Source organism: Dendrobates tinctorius, unplaced genomic scaffold, assembly GCF_039654945.1.
Source record: "Dendrobates tinctorius isolate UK_male_01 unplaced genomic scaffold, ASM3965494v1 ptg000375l, whole genome shotgun sequence".
Lineage (NCBI taxonomy): Eukaryota > Metazoa > Chordata > Amphibia > Anura > Dendrobatidae > Dendrobates > Dendrobates tinctorius.
In genome coordinates, this window is record NW_027362041.1 from 887435 (window position 1) to 901264 (window position 13830).

General features: G+C 48.5%; 1 long non-coding RNA gene across 1 annotated transcript in view; it reads left to right on the forward strand.

The window, feature by feature from the left end:
• Positions 1-10550, forward strand: part of LOC141075833 (uncharacterized) — a 33541-nt gene extending 22991 nt beyond the window's left edge. The window contains exons 3-4 of the long non-coding RNA XR_012227344.1: positions 9122-9470; positions 9625-10550. This is a non-coding gene — a long non-coding RNA (uncharacterized lncRNA). The remainder of the gene's footprint in view (positions 1-9121; positions 9471-9624) is intronic.
• Positions 10551-13830: the final 3280 nt, after the last annotated feature.

Genomic DNA, 13830 nt, shown 5'->3' on the forward strand with positions numbered 1-13830 from the left:
TCTCTATGTGGAGTGCGGGTGGAGGTAGGTGCTGGAGGCTCCATTATTCTCTATGTGGAGTGCGGGTGGAGGTCGGTGCTGGAGGCTCCATTATTCTCTATGTGGAGTGCGTCTCTGCGGGTGGAGGTCGGTGCTGGAGGCTCCATTATTGTCTATGTGGAGTGCGGGTGGAGGTAGGTGCTGGAGGCTCCATTATTCTCTATGTGGAGTGCGGATGGAGGTCGGTGCTGGAGGCTCCATTATTCTCTATGTGGAGTGCGGGTGGAGGTCGGTGCTGGAGGCTCCATTATTCTCTATGTGGAGTGCGGCTATGTGGGTGGAGGTCGGTGCTGGAGGCCCCATTATTCTCTATGTGGAGTGCGGATCTGCGGGTGGAGGTCGGTGCTGGAGGCCCCATTATTCTCTATGTGGAGTGCGGGTGGAGGTAGGTGCTGGAGGCTCCATTATTCTCTATGTGGAGTGCGGCTCTGCGGATGGAGGTCGGTGCTGGAGGCTCCATTATTCTCTATGTGGAGTGCGGGTGGAGGTCGGTGCTGGAGGCTCCATTATTCTCTATGTGGAGTGCGGCTATGCGGGTGGAGGTCGGTGCTGGAGGCCCCATTATTCTCTATGTGGAGTGCGGATCTGCGGGTGGAGGTCGGTGCTGGAGGCCCCATTATTCTCTATGTGGAGTGCGGCTCTGCGGGTGGAGGTCGGTGCTAGAGGCCCCATTATTCTCTATGTGGAGTGCGGCTCTGCGGGTGGAGGTCGGTGCTGGAGGCCCCATTATTCTCTATGTGGAGTGCGGGTGGAGGTAGGTGCTGGAGGCTCCATTATTCTCTATGTGGAGTGCGGCTCTGCGGATGGAGGTCGGTGCTGGAGGCTCCATTATTCTCTATGTGGAGTGCGGGTGGAGGTCGGTGCTGGAGGCTCCATTATTCTCTATGTGGAGTGCGGCTATGCGGGTGGAGGTCGGTGCTGGAGGCCCCATTATTCTCTATGTGGAGTGCGGCTCTGCGGGTGGAGGTCGGTGCTGGAGGCCCCATTATTCTCTGTGGAGTGCGGGTGGAGGTAGGTGCTGGAGGCTCCATTATTCTCTATGTGGAGTGCGGCTCTGCGGATGGAGGTCGGTGCTGGAGGCTCCATTATTCTCTATGTGGAGTGCGGGTGGAGGTCGGTGCTGGAGGCTCCATTATTCTCTATGTTGAGTGCGGCTATGCGGGTGGAGGTCGGTGCTGGAGGCCCCATTATTCTCTATGTGGAGTGCGGATCTGCGGGTGGAGGTCGGTGCTGGAGGCTCCATTATTCTCTATGTGGAGTGCGGCTCTGCGGGTGGAGGTCGGTGCTGGAGGCTCCATTATTCTCTATGTGGAGTGCGGGTGGAGGTCGGTGCTGGAGGCTCCATTATTCTCTATGTGGAGTGTGGCTCTGCGGGTGGAGGTCGGTGCTGGAGGCTCCATTATTCTCTATGTGGAGTGTGGCTCTGCGGGTGGAGGTCGGTGCTGGAGGCCCCATTATTCTCTGTGGAGTGCGGATCTGCGGGTGGAGGTCGGTGCTGGAGGCCCCATTATTCTCTATGTGGAGTGCGGATCTGCAGGTGGAGGTCGGTGCTGGAGGCCTCATTATTCTCTATGTGGAGTGCGGATCTGCAGGTGGAGGTCGGTGCTGGAGGCCCCATTATTCTCTATGTGGAGTGTGGCTCTGCGGGTGGAGGTCAGTGCTGGAGGCCCCATTATTCTCTATGTGGAGTGCGGCTCTGCGGGTGGAGGTCGGTGCTGGAGGCCCCATTATTCTCTATGTGGAGTGCGGATCTGCAGGTGGAGGTCGGTGCTGGAGATTCCCCATTACTGGGCAGAGGGGGCAGTAACCTTTTCAGAGCTGAGACTATCTTGGTGCTTTTTTGTTGTCACTTTCTAAGAATCATAGCATTTTGTTCCTTGTACATGTGACCCAAGTATGGAAAACAGGAAGTAACAAAACACATATTGCAATGTCCCTTTCCTGTCCCCACATACAGTATAATTTTCCCACAGTATCACGTCCCCACATACAGTTTAATGTTCCCACAGTATCACCATCCCCCACATACAGTATAATGTTCCCCACTACCGTCACCCCCACACAGTATAATATTCACACAGTATAATATTCCCACAGTACTGCCATCCCCCACACAGTATAATGTTCCCCCAGTACCGCCATCCCCCCCATACACAGTATAATGTTCCCCCAGTACCCAGTATCAGCCCTTGGTTTATGCAGGACTCTGCTGTCTGTGCTGGTTCTCATCGTCCTGGATTAGGTGAAGTTTGTGTAGGGTCAGGGAGGGTTTACAGGGTGGATATAGCAGAGACGTGTGTGTGTGTGTGTGTGTGTGTACAAGGTGTACGGAGTGGAGCCGTGTGTGTGTATGAGGTGTACGGAGCAGAGCCGCGAGTGTGTGAGGTGTACTGAGCGGATCGCACGTGTACGGAGCTGAGCCCCACGTGTGTGTATGGAGCGGAGCTGCGTGTGTGCAAGGTGTGTGGAGCGGAACCGCATGTGTACGAGGTTTGCGGAGTGGAGCCATGTGTGTACTGAGTTGAGCAGTGTGTGTGTGCAAGGTGTACAGAACGGAGCTGTGTGTATGAGGCATAAAAAGCGGAACTGTGTGTGTATGATGTATGCGGTGCCATATGTGTACAAGGTGTATGGTGGGGAGCATTCATACCTCCCAGCGAGACAGTCCCGATTTTGAGAGAGATACTGCCCCGGCTGGGATCTTACTTTTCGTGCGGACACAGGAGTACACGGCGGAGCCCCTAGGAGCACTTTAAAATTCGCATGTGACGTTCCACCGGAAGTGACGTGCTAGAAGCTGACCGGAAATTAGGTAATTTCGGGAGGAGATTGTGACGGAACCATGGAGGCACTTTAGGGAATGCTTCAGATCCATCACCATGTCCTCCTCCAACAGCGCGGACAGCAGGATCGCCTTGAATTTGGGGATGTTGGCCATGTGAGCGGATCATTATATTTCCTGCATCTGGAGGCTCAGGTGGGCACTACAGTGGGAGCCGGGCTGCTATAGTATCTTTATACAATCTTTCTATCTCTGTTTCTTTATCTCTCTAATCTTTCTTTTTTTTTTTTTTTTTTTTTTTTTCTCTCTCTCTCTCTCTCTCTCTCTCTCTCTCTCTCTCTCTCTCTCTCTCTCTCTCTCTCTCTCTGTGTCTGTGTGTGTGTGTTCTTTCTTTCCATTCTTTCTTTCTCTCTCTCTGTTCTTTCTTTCTCTGTTTTTCTTTTTTCTCTGTTCTTTCTTTCTGTCACGCCTCCTCTCCTGTCACGCCTCCTGTCCTGTGGATCTCCTCTGCCTGCTCGCCGCGTTCACGAGCATCGTGCGCCCGCCGCCTGCTGTGTACCCGCCAATCAACTCTGCAGCGCCACGGTTATTAACCCCCTTGCCTCCAGGCTCCAGCTAGCTATATATTGATCGGGGGAGCTGTATGCGCGAGAGGGGAGCTGTACATTTGGGCCTGTATACCTGGAGGAGGGAACTGTATAAAGACGAAACATTGGAGAACTGTATTACCTGGGGGGGGGGCAGCTGCCTGTATACCCTTGTAGGGGTCAAGAGCTGTATACCCGTTGGGGGGGGGGGGGGGGAGTTGTATTCCCATGGGGGGGAAAGCTGCCTGTATACCCTTGTAGGGGGCAAGAGCTGTATACCCTTGCGTGGGGGGGGGGATCTGTACTCCGGAGATAATACAATAGAGAGCATATTGTTATACAGTAGTTAGCAACAATTGCTGGCGGTGAAAACTTTCCTTTTCTGCATTTTTATTATTCCTTGGCTGTCTTAACATTGGGTTCAATAAAAAAATGTGAGTAACTCTTTCTGTCTATAATTGGACTGCTTTGAGTTATCCTGGACTGTATCTCTATTGTAGTACTGTAAACCTGAATGTGGCAGAACAAGAGGATAAGATTCGATTGTACATCTGAGTGCTACAGTTCGCGCTCTACTGTTATGGCTAAAATGTTAATGATATGGGTGCCCCACCAGATTTTCTGCCCAGGGGCCCCCACCAACCTTAATCCGGCCCTGATTGGAGTTATGGGAGGACTTTCTTTAGATATCCTCCTTGGGAACGACATTGGGGAGTTACAGTGCCAATTTGTGGGAGCAGCCACCCAACTACAGGAGGTTTAAGCACTACATCATCTGGATCTCACCAGGGAGCAATCCCCATGAATCGCATCAGTCGGTAAGCGATATGTTTGCTGCTACTACATTGGGAGAGTCTTGGGACAGAGCGGAGTCTTTGAGAGAAATAGAGGGTGACACTACCTTAGCAGCCCTTAGGTGAAAGGCAGAAAATGGGCACATGGGAGATAATGGGGATGGCTTCACTGAAGAAAACTGACTGCACTGTTGTGTAACAAAGGTCATTGACCAGGACAACCCTGATGCAACGACCAGGCAACTCCTTGTCCCTCAGAAGTACAGGGCACAGCTACTCTAACTGGCCCATGACATCCCCTTGGGTGGGCATCAAGGGAGGAAAAGGACTGAAAATTGACTTGCCTAAAGTTTGTACTGGCCTGGCATCTTGCACTCAGTAGCCAATTATTGCCGCACCTGCGATGTGTGTCAGCCAATGTGTCATCTGGGAGCTCGACATAAGGTACCCCTGCAATCCCTGCCCATAATTGAAGTATTTCAACGTGTAGCTGTCGACATCACAGGTCTTCTGGTCCACCCCAGGTGGTCTTGGAAAAAATATATCCTGACCGTGGTGGACTATGCCACTAGGTATCCTGAAGCTTTGGCCCTGTCCAGTTTTACAGCAGTAAAGGTAGCCGAGGCCCTTGCTACCATCTTTACCCGTGTAGGGTTTCCTAGTGAAATATTATGGGCTTAAGGCCCTCAGTTCATGTCATATCTGGTCCAGTCCCTATGGCATACCTGTGGTGTTAGAGCCATTCACACCACCTGCAGACCAATGTACTATGTGAACACTTTAATGGAACCTTGAAAAATGTGGTAAGGGTTCTTGCTGATGTTGAGAGACTGGGAAAAGTACCTGCCACATCTCCTTTTCGCCTATTGGGAGGTTCCCCAAGAGTCCACAGGGTTCTCTCCCTTCAAACTACTGCTTAGCCAGAAGGTCTGTGGACCTCACTCTTCTGAAAGAACATTTAATTTAGAGGGAGAGATTTCCGATACCAGAATGCCCATCGTTCCCTATGTTTTAGAGTTAGAGACTCTCTCCCAGCTAGCTACTTTGGACTGGCCATTTGCTGATGTTCTTTAGACAAACCAAAAAATCTTGGCATGACCATAATGTGAGGAACTGGGAATTAATGGAAGGACAACAAGTGCTCATGATAACTTCTTCCCCAGCCAATAAGCTTCAAGCAGTGTGGGAAGGCCCTTATCAGGTTGTCAAGAAAATTAATGAGCCTAACTATGTTTTGGCTCTGGACTCTAGTAGTCGACAACAGAAAACCATCCACGTTAACATGCTGAAAGACTACCATGACTGATGTCTGCCTGGTCTAGCCGTCTGTCAACCCCCTAGTGATAGCGCCGGCAAGGAGTGTCGCTATGATCTTTTCTAGGCTGCCCAAGTGGGAGGATCACAGGACTAAGTCCCTCTGGGCTCCCATTTATCGGATATACAAAAGGACGATATTTTTGCAGTACTGAGGGCTGCTGCTTTCCTGTCAATGCTGGGGACGACTACTCTCATCAGCCACCATGTGGAAACCCCCAGACAATGCTCCATCCAGCAGGCTGCCTACTGGATTCCAGAGGCTGTTCAAGGTATGATAAAAATGAACTGGAGGAGATGAAAAGACTGGGAGTTATTCATCCATCTCAGTTCTTGGGCCTCTCCTGTCATCCTAGTCCCCAAGAAGGATTGTACGACACGATTCTGTGTTGATTACAGATGATTAAATGATGCCACCAAGAGTGTTGCTTACCTCATGGCCAGGATTGGTGATCTATTAAATTGTCTGGCCAGTGCCCAAATAGTGACCACGTTAAACTTGAGCAAGGGGAACTGGCAGATATCCCTAACGGAGGGCGCTTGGCCTTCCTTACTCCATTTGTGTTTTTTTTGAGTTCCTGGGAATGCCCTTTGGGATGTAAACTGCTCCTGCTACTTTCCAGAGACTGGTTGGTTGTTCTAACAGTCAATCTATGTCAGGACTTTGCCTGTGCTTACTTGGATGACATTGCCATTTTTAGCACCGCCTGGGAGGAACATCTTAAACACTTGGGCATAGTGCTAGACTGTATCCTTACTGCAGGACTGACCATTCACCCAGATAAGTGCCAAATAGGGTCCCACCCCCTACTCTATGCCCAAGGTATTGCACCTCAGCCATCCCTAAGGCCTGAGCCTCCCAAGGTGGAAGCCATAAGCAACTGGTGTAGAACCCAGAATAAAAAGCAGGTACTTGCATTTTTAGGAACTGCTGGTTACTATCGCAAATTAGTTTCTAACTTCTGCACCTTGGCCAAGCCCTTAACCGACCTGACCCGCAAGAACATGTATCAGATTGCGACATGGACGAATGCATGTAAGGATGCCTTTTCAGCATTAAAGACCGCCCTCATCACTGCTCCTGTCTTGGCTGCCTCTGATTATAAGCACAGGTTCCTTGTGCAGAACGATGCAGCCACCTTTGGAATTGGGACAGTACTTGGCCAAGTGAATGCCACCCGAGAAGAACATCCTGTTGCTTTTGCCAGTTGGAAACAACTGGATTGGGAATTTCACTATGCCACTATTGAAAAGGAGTGCCTTGCCATCGTATGGGTGCTAAAAAATATTGCAGCCATACTTGTATGGCAGAGACTTTACAAATGGTACAGACAACCCCCTCACATGGCTGAAGCGCGTATCTGGGGAGAATGGAAGATTGCTGTGGTGGAACTTATCCTTACAATCCTACAGCTTGTCCATCCAATATAAGCAGGGAAGCCAACACCAGAATGCTGTTTGACTGTCTCGACAAGAAGAACCATAGGATCCCCAGGCTGACCTACCCCTGCCACTGTACAAGTAATTATAAGTGATTTGATCAATGTGGAGTAAAATTAGCAGGCCAGAGGCCTGTCTAGACCTCATGGCATGGTCTCTTATTATGGGGTGAGAGGTTGTGATGGGCTATGTGGATATCATTTTGTATATATTTCGATTTCGCTGATTTTGGTGTTTTTCTTGTTGCTTTGTATGTCTACAGCCTGACTGTATGTATGTCTCTTGATGACCCCCTGTAGTTTCTGAATCCACAAGGCTCCTTTGTCATATCTGGGAGTCCAGAAAATCACCCCAACTTGTCTGACTACCCCTGGACATAAGGAGGGGGCTGTGGAGGACAGGGGCTGGACAAGTCAGTTTGTGTGTGTGTGGTGATGATCATGTGAAGACAACACATCAGAGAGAGAAAGTGAAGCATATGGACCTATTTTATCCAGTCTACTATATTATTGGATTCTCATCTCCTTTGACATTCATCCTGTTAGTGAACTGCATATTTGTTCTGGACTATTGTATTCTCAGTGTGGTAGATTGTTTATGGACCTTTTGGTTTTGCCTATAATAAAGGTTTTGGGATTGTTCACACTTCCCTCGCTCTGATAGTGTGGTTTTGTAGAAGGACCCCGTGACACCCATATTTTCCTTTAGATTAAGCCCAAAGACTCTTGAGTGTACACTGAATTAAGAAAAGAAATGATTTGTGTTACTACAAACTTTATTCACTTGTACAGCGCCATTAATTCCATAGTGCTTTACATATATCAGCAACACTGTCCTCATTGGGGCTTACCCATCGGTATGTCTTTGTATACTATAAACACAATATATAGACTACATATGCACCATTACAGTGGTGTTCACACCTTTTGTATTTACAATATCTATACATAATACATATGAGAAATAGATGCTATTACACCGATGCAGTCACCTTTCTGTACTATATAGCCAAACACACACTATTTACCTTTTATAGTTTATTGTATTGTGCAATATTTGTTATAATTGTTTTATCTTTCTTCACAGGTAGAATGCTTTAAAATGTAACCAGGGCTGATATCTGCTGTTTTTTTTCCTTGTATCTTGTTTGTGTATTAAATTTCTTTTGCTTAACTGTAATCACTCTTTCCACAAATAAAATGTAGTGAAAGTTTTACGTGCTTGTTTGCCTCTAGTATAGTGATGGGGGTGTAGTGTTTCTCGAATATATTCAGATGCTAAATATGGCCAAATTTATCTGCTATCAATGATAATAAATGCATGTTGCAGCAGTAGCCGCATCCAAGATGCCTTGTAAAGGAAGATGCACTATTCTGTACACAGATGCTGCAATTTCACCCAGATATCCCGGCAGTATCCTGGATGCTAGAGTCATCCACACACCTGCCGCAGCGATGCTTGTATGACTGTCTCTGCCCTGCTAATGGTAGCTTCAAGTGTCCCATATGCTGCCTCATTTGCTTCAGCTGGACAACTATGGTGCTTACTGGTAGTACTATCCCATTGTGCAGTAATGACAATTGGTGTCAAAAGTGACACCAACAAATGCTACACCCCCACTGCTGATCTATAAGTGTGCATGCAAGCTTACTCAGTCTGCTGCCATCTTTGTATGCCATAGAGGTATGAGAGATGGCCCACAAGGGTATGGGAGGGAGAGAGAAATTGCCCTTGGGGTTGGTAGAGGTGACCAGCACAACAGAACCTGTCTGATGTGATGGAATTGGTCCCTCATCACTGTGTTAATGAGTTGGGGTAGGGGTTAGCGGTTAAGGTAGTTTCACATTTGCGTGTTTTTGCGCAGCCTCTTGTGAGCACTTGAAATGCAAACAGCAAATGCATGTAAGCGCAGCAATTTTTAGATGCATCAGTGTGTGTGTGCATGGTGCCAAAAAACAGTGTTTGTATGCTTTTCCATGCAATTTTGCATGTGTTTGTATTTTAGGTGTATGTGTTGTCTGTGTCACATTTCACAGGATGAAAATCCTAGCAAAAGTCTTGAAACAGACTCCACAAATGGGACACCAGTGGGCATGTTATGGGAATTCTTTATAATAGACCCTGTTAACAGCTGAAGTATTCCGATTTTTTTGCTTCTTCCTTAGTCAACATGGATCTGTGCTGGAAGAGTTTCCCTACAACTTGAATCTGGACATTATTGCTGGCAAGCAAATGTAAAAGCCAGACACAGCACAAAGGGGGGGTGGAGAGATGGCAAAGATGGCGGCAGTGACGTTTTTGGAGACATCTGATTATTGAAGTCCATGAGAGCTGTGAAGCGTACCACTTTCCACAGTGAGCTTCAGGGAAACCTAGTGAAATTGAGTGACTATACTTGGATGTCCCAAGAAACCTTCATGGATTTGCTTGCTTGTGTTCAAGGAGCCATCTGGAGACAGGACACAAGCTCTGTTGTGTGATTCCTCCTGAGGAATGGCTCCTGGTCACATTAAGGTGTGTAATATTTAGCAAGCAATGTCTGCATAATTGTTTTGCCATGTACGATTTTTAAGCATGCATAATTATTGTAATGTGATGTTGTAATATTTTGTTGGTTATTTTCCATGCTTTGCCAAACTATTACTAATTTTTGTTCTTTCTCTGGCAGTTTCTGGCTACTGGAGAAACCCTTTCTTCACTTCACTTCCAGTACTGGCTTGGAATGTCCACCTTGTCAGGAATATTTGTGGATATCTGCTGGGGATTATGGGACCTTCTCTGGTTAGAATTTATGACCCTGGCCACTATGGAAAAGTCGATTTGATATTGTTGAAGAATTGTGGACAGTCTGCAATTTCACCTACTTTTTGGGTGTGTTGGATGGGAATCCCATATGGATAGTTAAACTGAAAAGAACTGGATCTGAGTACTATAACTACAAAAAGGATTTTTTTTTTTTTTTTTACTGTAGTCATGACCATTGGAGATGCGGACTGTCTGTTACAGTGGACATTGGGGCATTTGGCCAGGGGAATGACTTGCAGGCTTTAAAAACTTTGCCATACAACCTACAGCCCATGTCCATGATTTTAATTTCCCCTTTCCATGGCCTCGTCTCCACACTGAAGGTCTGCCACAGCTATTTGTGATGGTTTGGGATGAGGCCTTTAAAATGTGCCAAAAGCTGCTGAAACCCTACTCCAGCTGGGATTTGGACCACACAAGAAAAATATTTAATTACAGACTGACCAGGGCACGAAGAACTGTAGTGTGCTCTTGGGATTTTTGTCTCCATATTGTGCATTCTTGGCACAGCCATTAATCTAAAATTGGAGGCAGTGCATGATGTGGTGAAGGAGTGTGTTATTCTACACAATTTTGTGATGGCTAAAGAGCACTCTAACTTTGAACTCGAGGAACCAGCTGCAAAACCATTGCCTGAATTCACTCCGCACACTCTGGTCCCTCATTTGGCCAACTTCAACTAATGACCTATTTGTGGCCTACTTTAGATCTCATGTAGGATGTGTAGAATGGCAAGATAAAATTGTGTAAAAATGTTGTCTTTTGTTAATAAACCAGTTTTGAAACCTCTACTGAGTGCACTCTGGTTTTTATACATTCCATTGCTTTAGTCATGTCCCCAGGTGTACAAGTGATTTTAGGATGCTGTGTTTTGTGCATCATGAATGTACTAGTACTGTGGACAGGGTTAGGGTTATAGTGAGATATGAAGATTTTGGTGCTTGAAGGGTGACTCACAGAGGGTATGGGTTAGGGTACGTTAGGGTTATAGGGAGATACGAAGATTTTGGTGTTTGAAGGAGGACTCACAGATGGCTGTCGCAAAAACATGCCATAGGGTTATAGGGAGATACGAGGGTTAGGATTATAGGGGGATCCGAAGATTTTGGTGCTTGAAGGAGGACTCACAGATGGCTGTCACCAAAACATGCCTTAGGGTTATAGGGAGATACAAAGATTTTTGTGCTTGAAGGAGGACTCACAGATGGCTGTCACAAAAGTATGCGTTAGGGTACCTTAGGGTTAGGGTACGTTGGGGTACCTTAGGGTTATAGGGAGATACGACAATTTTGGTGCTTGAAGGAGGACTCACAGATGGCTGTCACAAAAGCATGCCATAGTCTCTTCAATGTAAGAACATAGGGTTATAGGGAGATACGAAGATTTTGGTGCTTGGGGCTTGAAAGAGGACTCGCAGATGGCTGTCACTAGGGTACGGGTTAGGGTAGGGGTTAGGGTTTACTCAAGCGAGGGATCCTGAAGGGTTAGGGTTTACTCAAGCGAGGGATCCCGAAGGGATCCCGAGTTGTGGGTTAGGGTTGGGGTTTACTCAAGCGAGGGATCCCGAAGGGATCCCGAGTCGTGGGTTAGGGTTGGGGTTTACTCAAGCGAGGGATCCCGAAGGGATCCTGAGTCGTGGGTTAGGGTTTACTCAAGCGAGGGATCCCGAAGGGATCCTGAGTTGTGGGTTAGGGTTTACTCAAGCGAGGGATCCTGAAGGGATCCCGAGTCGTGGGTTAGGGTTGGGGTTTACTCAAGCGAGGGATCCCGAAGGGATCCCGAGTCGTGGGTTAGGGTTGGGGTTTACTCAAGCGAGGGATCCTGAAGGGATCCTGAGTCGTGGGTTAGGGTTTACTCAAGTTAGGGTTAGGGGGTTAGGGTTTCTATACTTCCCCATTTCCCTGCCCTAACCCTTGGGGATTGGGCTGGATCGGTTAGGGGGTTAGGGTTAGGGTTTACTCAAGCGAGGGATCCTGAAGGGATCCCGAGTTGTGGGTTAGGGTTTACCCGAGCGAGGGATCCCGAAGGGATCCCGAGCGAGGGATCCCGAGTTAGGGTTTCTATACTTCCCCATTTCCCTGCCCTAAACCTAACCCTTGGGGATTGGGCTGGATCCCCAAGGGTTAGGGTTAGAGTAGGGATTAGGGTTTCTAGACTCCCCCATTTCCCTGCCCTAAACCTAACCTTAGGGTTAGGGTTGGATCCCCAAGGGTTAGGGTTAGGGTTTACTCAAGCGAGGGATCCCGAAGGGATCCCGAGTCGTGGGTTAGGGTTTACCCGAGCGAGGGATCCCGAGTTAGGGTTTCTATACTTCCCCATTTCCCTGCCCTAAACCTAACCCTTGGGGATTGGGCTGGATCCCCAAGGGTTAGGGTTAGAGTAGGGATTATGGTTTCTATACTCCCCCATTTCCCTGCCCTAAACCTAACCTTAGGGTTAGGGTTGGATCCCCAAGGGTTAGGGTTAGGGTACCTTAGGGTTAGGGTACCTTAGGGTTAGGGTACCTTAGGGTTAGGGTACCTTAGGGTTAGGGTACCTTAGGGTTAGGGTTAGGGTACGGGTTAGGGTACCTTAGGGTTAGGGTACCTTAGGGTTAGGGTACCTTAGGGTTAGGGTACCTTAGGGTTAGGGTACCTTAGGGTTAGGGTACGGGTACGGGTTAGGGTGGGTTAGGGTTAGGGTACCTTAGGGTTAGGGTACCTTAGGGTTAGGGTACCTTAGGGTTAGGGTACCTTAGGGTACGTTAGGGTACGGGTTAGGGTACGTTAGGGTTAGGGTTAGGGTACCTTAGGGTTAGGGTACCTTAGGGTTAGGGTACCTTAGGGTTAGGGTACCTTAGGGTTAGGGTACCTTAGGGTTAGGGTACCTTAGGGTTAGGGTACCTTAGGGTTAGGGTACCTTAGGGTTAGGGTACCTTAGGGTTAGGGTACCTTAGGGTTAGGGTACGGGTTAGGGTACGGGTTAGGGTACGGGTTAGGGTTAGGGTACGGGTTAGGGTACGGGTTAGGGTACGGGTTAGGGTACGGGTTAGGGTACGGGTTAGGGTACGGGTTAGGGTACGGGTTAGGGTACGGGTTAGGGTACGGGTTAGGGTTAGGGTACGGGTTAGGGTACGGGTTAGGGTTAGGGTACGGGTTAGGGTACGGGTTAGGGTTAGGGTACGGGTTAGGGTACGGGTTAGGGTACGGGTTAGGGTACGGGTTAGGGTACGGGTTAGGGTACCTTAGGGTTAGGGTACGGGTTAGGGTACGGGTTAGGGTACGGGTTAGGGTTAGGGTACGGGTTAGGGTACGGGTTAGGGTACGGGTTAGGGTTAGGGTACCTTAGGGTTAGGGTACCTTAGGGTTAGGGTACCTTAGGGTTAGGGTACCTTAGGGTTAGGGTTAGGGTTAGGGTACGGGTTAGGGTTAGGGTACGGGTTAGGGTACGGGTTAGGGTTAGGGATAGGGTTAGGGTTAGGGTACCTTAGGGTTAGGGTACGGGTTAGGGTACGGGTTAGGGTACGGGTTAGGGTACCTTAGGGTTAGGGTTAGGGTTAGGGTACCTTAGGGTTAGGGTACCTTAGGGTTAGGGTTAGGGTACCTTAGGGTTAGGGTTAGGGTTAGGGTTAGGGTTAGGGTTAGGGTTAGGGTACCTTAGGGTTAGGGTTAGGGTACCTTAGGGTTAGGGTTAGGGTTAGGGTTAGGGTTAGGGTACCTTAGGGTTAGGGTACGTTAGGGTTAGGGTTAGGGTTAGGGTTAGGGTTAGGGTTAGGGTTAGGGTACGTTAGGGTTAGGGTTCCTTAGGGTTAGGGTTAGGGTTAGGGTTAGGGTTAGGGTTAGGGTACCTTAGGGTTAGGGTACCTTAGGGTTAGGGTACCTTAGGGTTAGGGTTAGGGTTAGGGTTAGGGTTAGGGTTAGGGTTAGGGTTAGGGTACCTTAGGGTTAGGGTTAGGGTACGGGTTAGGGTTAGGGTTAGGGTACGGGTTAGGGTTAGGGTACGGGTTAGGGTTAGGGTTAGGGTTAGGGTTAGGGTACGGGTTAGGGTACGGGTTAGGGTTAGGGTTAGGGTTAGGGTTAGGGTTAGGGTT